The following is a 13,040-nucleotide window of genomic DNA, read 5'->3' as shown; positions in this document are numbered from 1 at the left end:
GTCAGTCTGTCAGGTTGGATGTCATGAGGAGGAGAGCCAGAATGAGCCATTGTCCATAGCATGTCAACCCCAAGCCCTCAGTTCTAGTCTAACACTCGCCGCTTGTACACACTTTCGTGGACTTGGTAGGATGAACTGTACCTTTCAGTGGGTCGGTCTCTGTGATATTGTAGTCGTGGACCATATTCAGTATTAATAAACATGTTCAAATAAAAATGGCTGAGCAGGGCTGTCAGGGAGGTGTGATGTGTGAGGTGTGCAGTCAGTGGTATGATTAGCAGGTGTGATGGACGAGCTGTCCAACCAGCCTCAACTAAACAATAAGTACTCCACGGGGCTCATCCAATGACAACGGAAGGCCAACTGCAGGATACCAGCGCACCGTGGCGCAGCGCTGCCAAGTCAGCTGTCCTGGGTTTATTAGACTGGGTTCAAATACTATTGCAAATATTTCAGCTTTTGCTTTTTGTCTGCCTGGAGTTCCAGATGGGGCGGGGTTTGCAATTGCGGGACTACTCTATTTGTCACACTGCGCCAGGCTAGCGCAATCAAGCCCGGATAAAGTATTTGAAATTATTTCAAATATGATTTGAACCCAGGTCTGATTAGATACTGTGCTATGGCTCTGCTCTGCCTGAAGAGGCTCCAGACTGAGCTACTCCAAAGGGTGGGGTGTTTTATGATGCCCTGTTCTGCCACCTTGGTTACAGCCTGCCTGTTGTTACTCCCTCTTATTCTTCAGGAGGTAGGGTTTTATTAGGGGGTGCTGGAAAGCCTCAGACACACCCACACACAATACTCTTAAAGCACTGGCAATGCATGTTAGGAGTGGGGTGAAATGTTCTGATATGATCAATCGCTTATTGCATATTTCCAATGAGGGATATTATTGCACACAGACTGGGCATCTGCTTATTCCAATTAGCTAAGCCACTGTTATCCAGTCTGCTTGCCTTAATGAAACATATTGGTCATGTATGCTGTCAGAGTCCAATCTAGAGAACTGTGCATGTGAAACCACACACGGATGGAGTAGAATATGTTGCTCCCACATACATTGACATCCCAGAACAATGTGGCCAGGATACTGACCATTTTATAGCCATGATTTTATATCAAAAACAGACTAAAGGAGTTTCTCCTTATACCAAACCTCCCTATATTCATTTATATATGGGATGCTACCTAAGTCTTATAAAAGGAATATGGATCTGTGTCTGAACCTCCGATGATATCACCATCTTTATTATAACCTTTGAACCGGTGCCTATGGGTTAGAGTGTCCATCAACGGTGACACTTGGATATCACAGCCCCAGTCAGTTCATTTGTCGTGAGATCATCGGGGGGTATGTCATCCGTTCCACTTGGACTGAGTGTCCAGTGAATGGGCCCTGGTTGGGTTACACACACTGTGTTCCTTCCAGAGTTCATTCTGATACATAGTTTAACACAAGTTCTCGAGGGGACAGTGGGCCAGGAAAACAAACGTCTACAGTTACAAAGGAGAAGGGTGTGTGTGTGTGTGTGTGTGTGTGTGTGTGTGTGTGTGTGTGTGTGTGTGTGTGTGTGTGTGTGTGTGTGTGTGTGTGTGTGTGTGTGTGTGTGTGTGTGTGTGTGTGTGTGTGTGAGATGGGGTGAGGGGGGAGTTCAGTCACTTTGCATGTGTGCCGACGGGCATTGTATTTCACACAAAACCCACACTGCACTTACAGCTAGGCTATTGGGGAGACCCTATGGAGAACACACAGGTTGCAATGTGGTGGCAATATCCCCCGGTACCTAAGCTATAGAAACATCTCTCTGTATCCTCAAACAGACAGAACATTTCCCCATCACACTTACATGAGTCAAGGAGACAAAAGAGGGGCAAAGCAATGGACAATTGAGTCAGAAAGGAAGTAAATCATATTTATATTTATTTAACTAGGCAAGTCAGTTAAGAACAAAAATTCTTATTGTAAATTCTTATTTACAATGACGGCCTAACCCTGACAACACTAGGTCGATTGAGCGCCGCCCTATGGGACTCCTGACCGCGGCCGGTTGTGATACAGCCTGGGATCAAACCAGGCTATGTAGTGACACCTCTAGCACTGCGATGCAGTGCCTTAGACTGCTGCGCCACTCAGGAGCCCAAAATATGACTGGACCTGCCCAAACCATGTGGGGGGAAAAAAACATTTTTTACTAAGCAGAATTTGATCCCTCCATAAAACGCACGAACAGACGATCAAAGTATTTTATAGTGGGAATAAACCAGGGTAGTATTCATTAGGGCAGACTGTAGCAAAACAGAGAATGGACACGTTTAGTAGCCCTTCCCTGTTTCAGTCCGTTTTCTTCCATTTGGTGCCTAAAGAATATGACTCTGTTTAACCAGGCGGCAACTTCTGTTTTCCAGACAGACAATACTCCACTGACCAGTAGGTGGCACTCTGTCCTATGGTCTTCTAGGCAGACAGGGTTGAGCATTCAGCTGCTGGGTCTGCCATGAGAGAGAGGTGGAGTCTGGTCCCAGGGAGGGTTCACCTGAGGTTCAGCTTGAGCTGTGTGAAACTCTGACTGGGCACACACTGCCTGGCCAAGACTAGCCCTAGGACTCCTCAGAGAGGAAATGTTTGCTTCTTGCCGTTGAAAACACCCCTGTACTAAAACTGCCAGCAATGCTGCAACTGTGATTAAGCCATTTCTTGGAGATAAAGATCATTAACACATGTTGACGTTTCCAGCGTGGAGAGCATGAGAGTATTCATGTGAAGTCAATGGAAACGGACGGGACTTCACTGCAAAACAAGGCAGCGTTCTGATTTCCCAGAGAACAGTTTGTGCAGTTTAGATGAGGTGAAAGGTTCTATACCGAGACACATTTTGCAGTTCAGCAACGTTTAAAGGGCAAACCTAATAATTCTCTGATGTGGCTTATGACAATGACGGAGAGCCAGAGACAAATTGACTTGACCTCTCCTAAATCTAGTCATTTCGAACCCCGGTGTCCTGACGGCCCCTCGTGCAAGTTAGTTTCATCGTCAGATATAAATCTTAATTTGGGCTGAGACAGCTTAAGAGGACCTTATATACCACAGCCTCTTTTGATTTGTTACAACTGAATGGCAACAGACAGGAATTGACTTGTCCTGAGGAACTGAGTGTGTGTGCGTGTGTGTAGTCGGCATCTTCAAAAACCAACAGTTTCAACATGGTGCCTGAAACTGCTATACATCTGAAGTGGAAACCTACAGTATGCAGTGTATAACCCACAAGGTAAAGAGAAACCAAGTGTATCACCGGTATACCACAAACAGCAGGCTTTATGCTTGCTCTACAAAACAACATTTTCCACAACACTGAACACCCCAACAGTGTTCAGTCAGTCTCCGTACTCGGCAGAGAGAGAAAGAACATGCTTGTCAGCCTCTCTCGCTACTTTGTATGACAGAGCATCAATCTGGCATGGCTGGCCTAGACGGCTACTAATCCTAGCTAGTGTGGGACTGAAATTAAACGTGCTCCTTCTGCAAAGTGGTTTTCTCACTTTTAGTCAGATGTGATGAAGGTTGAGAACGTGCAAAATGTTATATTTTGATCGGTTCATGCTGATTAACCTCCTACCCTGAATTGAGGACTTGTAGTGTGTGTCATTTGAACACCCTACAACTATCCTGACATCCAGGCTTCTGTGCACTAACATTTAATATTCTCCAAATCAAAGCTAAGAACAGTACAATGCATACTGTAACATACAGTATGTAGGTCTGTGACATGTAGATCTGTGACATGTACATCTGTAGATCTGTGACATGTAGTACATCGGGGGTGCCTCAGCGGTAGGCAACGATATTCAGCCACAGACCGATTGAAAATAATCATTATAAATTGTACACTGCAAATGTGACAATAACAATCAATTGACATCTTGATTACATTGAGACACGAACACATATCTCAAATTGTTTTATTTGTGGGAATACTTGGGAACATATTTTCTGAATTCCTGGTGTCTTTCCTGGTGTTTCTCTGACCAACAACGGGCCACCTGTTGACAACCCCTGCAGCACATCAATATGTAATATAATGACGTCACAAGACAACACTGCTACACCTATACAATACGTAATTGCGTTTGCTTGAATATGTCAAGCATATTATGTCATAAACACAACACATACTAAAGTGAAAAACACACACAGTACCAACACGCACATCTGTTTACAATACATGCTGAGTTTTGGATTTGTTCTAATGCCCTAGACTAGAGGCAGAAGATTTACCAGTAGAGCAGAGCCAGGAAGATCATGAACAGGGACACAGATACCTGGTACTGGTATCATCAGGATGTTCATAACCATCTCCATGACGCTGATCACCACCTCAGACCAACACAAACACTGGCCAAATAGCTCCTGTGGAGAGAAGAGAAGGTAGAGATGAGATCGTATTTATGTGAGTGTGTAAGGAAATTATTACAATTATACACTGTAATAACGTTTTTAGGACATACCAGTAAAGTTACAATTCAACTGGAAAGTGGCTGAAGAAAAAAATAAACGCTTGTATGTCTCACGGAGATAATTGTAACAGGCTGTGGGATTAATTGTAACACGGTCTTCAATGGTAAAATAAAATGAGGGGTAATTGAAAACGGCTCTGATTTGGAACTGATATTTGGATTAAAATAAACTAAATTAACCAAAAATAACAATCTGCCCTGTCATGTTGTCCGGTGACCAATTTTCCCGGAGGAAACTCTGAAATGGCATATGTCACCGGGCAACATGACAGGGAAGATTTGAATTCACCGGACATTTGACAAATGTAACGGACAACCATATGCATTCAGATCTGGCCTGCCGCAGCCAGCTCCATCAACATCTGAGTGATGTTGGTGAAATGAGCTACATTCACGTGTCCTTAAAAACAGCATATAACAAATTACAAACTATATCCCTTGTGTTTTGATGTGCAGCATATGTTTTTAAGATTTTAGAATATTCACGTGAAAATCTGTTGCCATATGGATGGAAAGCTAGCTATAGACACCCTAAAGAGTGACAATTGCGCTGGCCCAGTGTCACGTTGATTATGCCTGCACACCATGGTTCACCAGCAGCCCCAAACATTTCAATAATAAGCTACACACCAGCCAAAACAAGCTTGTAAGAATTGTACTTAGACTCCCCCCTTCATACTCACCTGGAGGTTGAGCATTTGTTTGCGTGTCTCTATCTCTGTTATGTGTCTGTATCTAAGTAATTATATATGTATTGACGTTTTTTTTTAAAACAAGGACCACAATGGAAATAAGTCCCCAACTTTATTGTGCAATCGTGGTCACTTGAAAAAATCTTTGTATACATATGTATTTTTTAAACGGACAAATACAATCAATCAATCCGAACTGTCCAGTGGCCAATTGATGAATGGAAAGAGACATCTGTAACGAAACACCAAAATGTTGAATGGCATTCAGAGATTGTCAAGCCAAGCCTTTGATACAGGGTAACCTACAAGGTAGGGAGGGATGTGTTTTCTGTTTGTTGAGATTGACATAGTCTATTTATTGTGGTGTTGAAAATGCCAACCAAGATTTTGAAGTGAAGTCAGTATGCTTTGTTTATTTGTTGAAACCTGTTGGTAGGAACATCTGTTGCATATATTTAATAGAATTATAAATATGGCATCAAAATGTTGAAAATCTGAATTCCTCCCAGCTGATCATTGTCTGCAGCCAGCTCTGATCGTAGTGTAATGAAACAGGCAGGGAGAGTGAGCTCGTCTGTGGTGGTCGGCGAAGACTCAACATTCTGGCCCGTAGCCCTGCGTGGCGTTGACTGTGCCACAAAAGCATGCTGAAGTGGCAAAGTCGATATCCATGTTTCTAAATACAGGATCGCTACATGTAATGTTTTTTTTGTGGTCGTAAACATTATTTTGAGTTAATTCTATGAGGGGGAAGGGTGTTCAATTTATTTTACAGTATAAGGGGAGGGTCATGTGAATATATTGTTTTCACATGACCCTTTGTTTTTAAGACACCTCGAGTTGGACCAGGCCCACCCCTCCAGTACATTTTGATCTGTCCCCTAGCACATTGAATAAACGCTTTTCAAGTGGTTTCTAATTTCAGTTATTTAGCTGTTACTTCGTGCCCTGGTCTCCTCTAAGGGGCTGCAATGGGAAGTCAAAGCATTTCAAAAGTCAGATCATGACGCATGATATGATGCAGGTGAAATATGTGCTTGTAAAAAACACACAATGGCTGTAGATTTATAGGTTCAAAGTTATACCTAGCCAGGTTATGTAATGGCGACAGGCGCTCTTTAATTAGGCTAATCGTGACTTGCGATCACCTGTCCAACCGGCTAGACTCGCCCCGACTTTGAATGTTGGTATAAACGCTAATCGTGAGTCAGGTTTGTTAATAAAGTGAAGTTATTTTCCTTCAGTTTGAGCATTTATCTTGTGTTCTTACTTTGTGATTAGTGCCGCTTCTTCGTGCATGACCGTGCATGACTGTGCATGACCGTGCATGACCGTGCATGACCGCACACTTCACGAAGCGCTCCCGCGAACTTGTACATCCTCGGTTGCTCCACAAGCATGCACACCTTTTTCCAGCGGGTTTGGCCATTTTGTATTTGTTGGTTATTTGCCTAATCATGAGATATCTCCTATTGTAAAATGCTTAAGTATACGGCATTTCAATAATGTGATTTGTCTGCTTTTAGACAGCTCTAGTGTATAGCCTCTCTGTTGTGTATTTTAACAGTTCATCGATGATGTTCATTGTAGCTATGGTTTAGCCCCTAGCTATTTCTACCTGGCTTTCCTAGTGTTCTTGATCGACATCGGGGAGCTCTGATGAGTAGGCCTATCAGAATGTCGGATGTATTTTGTTTCACAGTAGGCCTACCTGTAGCCTGTTTCCTTAGGTCAAATCCAGTTTGGATTGAGTTCAATTTCTTTGATTAAGTTTCTGTTCATCTTTTGTTTGTTTTGTAAGTTCTTTTTGCCTATGTTTGCAGACATTAGGCCTATAATTGATCCTATCCTGTCTGCCCTGCTGTCCTCTGTAACAATGTGTTACTGAATGATCAACCCTCTGAGAGGAACATACAGGCCAGGCCTGCTACTGATGATCACACGCTGACCTTCTGAACAAGACCAAGCACAATCAGTCACAGTCAATGTGTGGTACAGACCGGACGTTTTGGCAAAACAAAGATGACATTTGGAGAATCTAGCTGAATGAGTGCAGTGCAGTCTGGAAAAGAAAGTGGCCTACAAGCCAAGAGACAGATACTAAGCCTCGAGAATGGCAGTGTTTCTGAATGTTGTGTGATATGAAACAAAGTTGGTCAAAAAATAACTAGACTATGTTTCAGCATTGATAGGTTATCTTTGCCTTTTCTGTATATTGGTCAAGTTTGAGCTGTGCATTGTTTCAATGCACATGGCTCATAACAACAACAAAAAACTGATGAGCGGAATAATCATTGTCAGATCAAACTAACTGTGTTTACAGATAAAAGGCTGCTTCACAGTGTAAACCAGTTTCTTTTCATGAGCAGGAAAATCACCACACTGCCTACAAACAGAAACCGCAAGGGGATTTGCACACAAGCAGACAAAGGAAACAAAAACAGTTCACAACGTATATTAGCCTCCTGAAACGAAGTAAGACATAGTGTATTTAACATGAATCACATTACTCTGACATGTTAATCAAGAAAAATACTGCATGCATTTTTCATAACAACTAAAAAAATAGGTTTTCCTTTTGAACCAGATAATCAACAGTTATTTGGCTGTTTATCAAAGTTAGCTGGCTAACTCACTGATCCTGCTTTGTGGTATACCCCTCAGGTCTAGGAGGATGGCACAGAGTTAACAACATGATTCATGAGCCAAGTCCAGGTCCAAGAGGCTTCTAAAACAGCTTCTATCCCCAAGCCATAAGACTCCTGAACATCTAGTCAAAGGCATTGCCCCTCCCCTCTTCACACCACTGACACTCTCTGTTGTCATCTATGCATAGTCACTTTAATTAACTCTACCTACATGTACATACTACCTCAACTAACCGGTGCCTCCGCATATTGACTCTGTACCGGCACCCATCTGTATATATTGTTATTTTTCACTGTCTTATAACTAAATTAAATAAGTGTATTATACTTAACCTTACACTAGCCTGGCACCCAAAATATTGTAGCTATATTCAGTCTGGTTTAACCAGGCTGAATTTACACAACTTTACAAAATCAATTTTCTCAGATGATTGGTTTTAGGGCCCTTTGAACTCCACACAAGAATGATAAGCTTCATAACAAAATAATATGTTTCTATTTTAGATATTTATTTAAATAATGTTTTTCTGATGGTGTTGAGTCAGGTTTCCTTGATATTACAAAAGGTGTCCCACAGGGATCGATTTCAGGTTGTGTACTTTTTACTGTCTATACAAACAATGTTGGTCTATCCGCTCATTTGTTTAACATACACCTGTATGCAGTGCAGATGACACTGTTTGTGTATGCTATTGCCCCCACGGTTGACCAGGCTTTGTAGGAGCTTCAATCTGCCTTCGTTGAACTGACACTGGTACTTAATGCAGGTAAAACCAAGTATATGTTATTCTCCATATCACATAAAAATGTCTCTGATGATTTATGCATATATACATTGGATGGTGTCCTCATTGATCGTGTCAGCGCTTATATATATCTGGGCATCTGGATTGACAAAAAGCTTTTTGAAAAAGCATGATGAGTTAGTTAAGATATTAAGAATTCAAATGTGCTTATTTTATATGCCTTTCATTAAATTAAATAAAAACATATAATAATTCAGTCGACATTCATTCAGGTGTTAGACTATGGGGATACTGCCTATATGAACACAGCTGCCAATGTATTGAAGCTATTGGACACAGTTTATCTACATAAACTTCCACCCTACCTTACTTCACTGTTAGAGATACCAGACCCGGTCTCAGGGAGGGCTAACTCTGGAGATCCCTTCCATCTCCACTGAGTTGGGTAGATCTGCTTTCAGTTTTTCTGCACCTTATGATCTCCAATGCACTGATGGAATGATCTCCAATGCACTTTACAATCGGAGGAATTAGGGACTCCTGGGTGGCGCAGTGGTCTAAGGCACTGCATCGCAGTGCTAGCTGTGCCACTAAAGAGCCTGGCTTGAGTCCAGGCTCTGTCGCAGCCGTCCGCGACCGGGAGACCCATGGGGCGACGCACAATTGGCCCAGCATCGTCTGGGTTAGGGCCAGCAGGGACGTTCTTGTCCCATCGTGACCTAGTGACTCCTGTGGCGGGCCGGGTGCAATGCATGCTGACACGGTCGCCAGGCATACAGTGTTTCCTCCGACACATTGGTGCGGCTGGCTTCCGGGTTAAGCGGGCAGTGTGACTTGGCTGGGTTGTGTTTTGGAGGACGCACGGCTATCAACCTTTGCCTCTCCCGAGTCTGTACGGGAGTTGCAGTGACGGGACAAGACTGTAACTACCAATTGGATACCACAAAATTGGGGAGAAAAAGGGTAAAGAATATATATATGAGGAATTGGTGCCTCTAGGGCATTTCAGACAGCTGTTAGGGAATCTTTACACTGAAGAATGTGTTTGTTATTGTGTTTTGCTGTTCATGTATTTTTATGTATAATAGCATGTATTTTATTATGCATATGGATGTGTAGTTTAATGTGTATGTTGTATTTTAATATGGTCTCAGCATTGTCTCCCTGTCAAAATAAAGGTAAAAAATATATTTTTTTTTAAAGAATATTACTAAATCAACAGTGCATGCAGTTATAATCGAAACAGATATTGGATTTATACACTAGACTGACTAGAGCATATAAAAGATCATTACTGACTCAATTATACACAACATGCAGCAGTACAGCGGAGAGATAACAGCAGGAAAACAACACATTTATTAAATATGACTTATTAAATATGACTTATTAAATTGACTTATAAGACCTTTCAAACGATTACCCATTTTCAACATTCTGATGCTTTCATCTGTCTTAATATATCTGTTAAAGTCGATCAGCCTGTGAGAAACATTCAGTATTCAGTCGATCTTTAACACAATATGTCAACCTTGACATAGTGGATGATCACATGGGTCTGGGTAATACAGGTTATACAGAGGAATATGGAATATTCTGCCATTATTTCCAAAAGACTACAACATGCTTGTGAAATTAATTATTCAGACTAGACTTCTGTGGGAATTTAGAATCCAGTTAGTGAAATATTTGCTTTAGAAGCATTTCACACATCAAATGAGGTAACCTCAATCAAAAATCCCTTACCCTATTATGGGTTCCAAAACACTTGAATGTGCTGCCTCTGACCAACTCTCTCGCTCGCTATCTCTCTCAGTACGACCTTCTTGACCCTAACCAATCAGGCTTCAAGACGGGTCACTCAACTGAGACTGCTCTCCTCTGTGTCACGGTGGTTCAGACTCCACACTGCCGAAGCTGACTCACGCAATTCAATTCAAAGGGCTTTTTTGGCATGGGAAACTGTCACGTTCTGACCTTTATTTTCTGTGTTTTGTGTTTAGTTAGTATGGTCAGGGCGTGAGTTGGGTGGGCAGTCTATGTTTGTTTGTCTAGGTTTTGGGAATTTCTATGTTTCGGCCTAGTATGGTTCTCAATCAGAGGCAGGTGTCATTAGTTGTCTCTGATTGAGAATCATACTTAGGTGGCCTGGGTTTCACTGTGTGTTTGTGGGTGATTGTTTCCTGTCTCTGTGTGTGCACCAGATAGGACTGTTTTGAGTTTCACATTTCTTGTTTTGTTAGTTTGTTCATGTGTACCTGAAAGCATTAAAAAGTACCATGGAAAATTACCACGCCGCGTATTGGTCCTCTGATCCGTTTCGCCTCTCCTCTTCGGAAGAAGAGGAGGAAACTCATTACAGAATCACCCACCACAATCGGACCAAGCGGCGTGGTAAAGGACAGCGACGACAGCAGCAGCAGCATCAACAACAGAGGCCACCATCACAGGACTCCTGGACATGGGAGCAGATATTGAACGGAGAGGGACCCTGGGCACGGGCTGGGGAAAATCGCAGCCCCAAAGCAGAGCTGGAGGCAGCGAAAGCTGATCGGCGGCAATATGAGGAGCCAGCACGGCAGTGCGACAGGTACGAGAGGCAGCCCCAAATTTTTTTTGGGGGGGGGCACACGAGGTGTGGTACTAAGCCAGGTAGCAGACCTGAGCTCACTCCTCGTGCTTATTATGAGCAGCGCATTACTGGTCAGGCACCGTGTTATGCGGTTGAGCGCACGGTGTCGCCAGTGCGTGTCCATAGCCCGGTGCGCTATAGGGCAGCCCCCCGAGAGTGCCATGCGAGTGTGGGCATTGAGCCAGGGCGTATGGTGCCTGCTCAGCGGGTCTGGTCGCCGGTACGCAGTCTTGGTCCAGGTTATCCTGCGCCGGCTCTGCGTGCTGTGTCTCCGGGGCGCTGGGAGGGTGCAGTGCGTCCTCTGCCTGCGCTCCGCTCGTACCGGGCAACTGTGGGAGTGGAGCCTAGGGGAGAGGTGCGTGTAGTAAGCACTAGATCTCCCGTGCTTACCCACAGCCCGGTTCAACCTGTGCCTGCACTCTTGAGGGTCCGGGCTCGAGTAGTTGTCCAGCCTGGGGAAGTGGTGCCAAGGTTGCGCACCAGAGCTCCAGTGCTCCCCACAGCCCGGTCTTTCAGGCTCCTCCTAACACCAAGCCTCCTGAAAGTCTCCCCAGCCTGGTAGTTCCTGTGGCAGCCCCACGCACCAGGCTGTCTCTCAGTCTCCTCCCTGCAGGTGCTCCCGCCTGTCCGGCGCTGCTGCCGGAGCCTCCCGCCTGTCTGGCGCCGCTGCCGGAGCCTCCCGCCTGTCCGGAGCCTCCCGCCTGTCCGGCGCCGCTGCCGGAGCCTCCCGCCTGTCCGGAGCCTCCCGCCTGTCCGGCGCCGCTGCCGGAGCCTCCCGCCTGTCCGGCGCCGCTGCCGGAGCCTCCCGCCTGTCCGGCGCCGCGTCGGGAGCCTCCCGCCTGTCCGGGCGCCGCTGCCGGAGCCTCCCGCCTGTCCGGCGCCGCTGCCGGAGCCTCCCGCCTGTCCGGCGCCGCTGCCGGAGCCTCCCGCCTGTCCGGAGCCTCCCGCCTGTCCGGCGCCGCTGCCGGAGCCTCCCGCCTGTCCGGCGCCGCTGCCGGAGCCTCCCGCCTGTCCGGCGCTGCTGCCGGAGCCTCCCGCCTGTCCGGCGCTGCTGCCGGAGCGTCCCGCCTGTCCGGTGCCGCTGCTGGAGCGTCCCGCCTGTCTGGCGCCGCTGCCGGAGCGTCCCGCCTGTCTGGCGCCGCTGCCGGAGCGTCCCTCCTGTCCGGCGCCGCTGCTGGAGCGTCCCGCCTGTCCGGCGCCGCTGCCTCCTGTAGCAGCTCCACGCACCAGGCTGTCTCTCTGTCTCCTCTCTGCAGGTTCTCCCGCCTGTCCGGCGCCGTTGCCGGAGCGTCCCGCCTGTCCGGCGCCGCTGCCGGAGCCTCCCGCCTGTCCGGCGCCGCTGCCGGAGCGTCCCGCCTGTCCGGCGCCACTGCCGGAGCGTCCCGCCTGTCCGGCGCCGCTGCCGGAGCCTCCCGCCTGTCCGGCGCCGCTGCCGGAGCGTCCCGCCTGTCCGGCGCCACTGCCGGAGCCTCCCGCCTGTCCGGCGCCGCTGCCGGAGCCTCCCGCCTGTCCGGCGCCGCTGCCGGAGCCTCCCGCCTGTCCGGCGCCGCTGCCGGAGCGTCCCGCCTGTCCGGCGCCGCTGCCGGAGCCCCTCAGCCCAGAGGCGCCAGAGCCCCTCAGCCCAGAGGCGCCAGAGCCCCTCAGCCCAGAGGCGCCAGAGCCCCTCAGCCCAGAGGCGCCAGAGCCCCTCAGCCCAGAGGCGCCAGAGCCCCTGTCCCTCTGTCCAGAGCCCCTGTCCCTCTGTCCAGAGCCCCTGCCCCTCTGTCCCGAGCTGCCCCTCTGTCCAGTGGGGTCATTGAGAGGGGTTGCCATG

The sequence above is a fragment of the Oncorhynchus keta genome, chromosome 22, assembly GCF_023373465.1.
Source record: "Oncorhynchus keta strain PuntledgeMale-10-30-2019 chromosome 22, Oket_V2, whole genome shotgun sequence".
NCBI classification, from domain to species: Eukaryota; Metazoa; Chordata; class Actinopteri; order Salmoniformes; family Salmonidae; genus Oncorhynchus; species Oncorhynchus keta.
The sequence above is the reverse complement of the archived record's forward strand: the minus strand, read 5'-3'. Positions refer to the sequence as shown.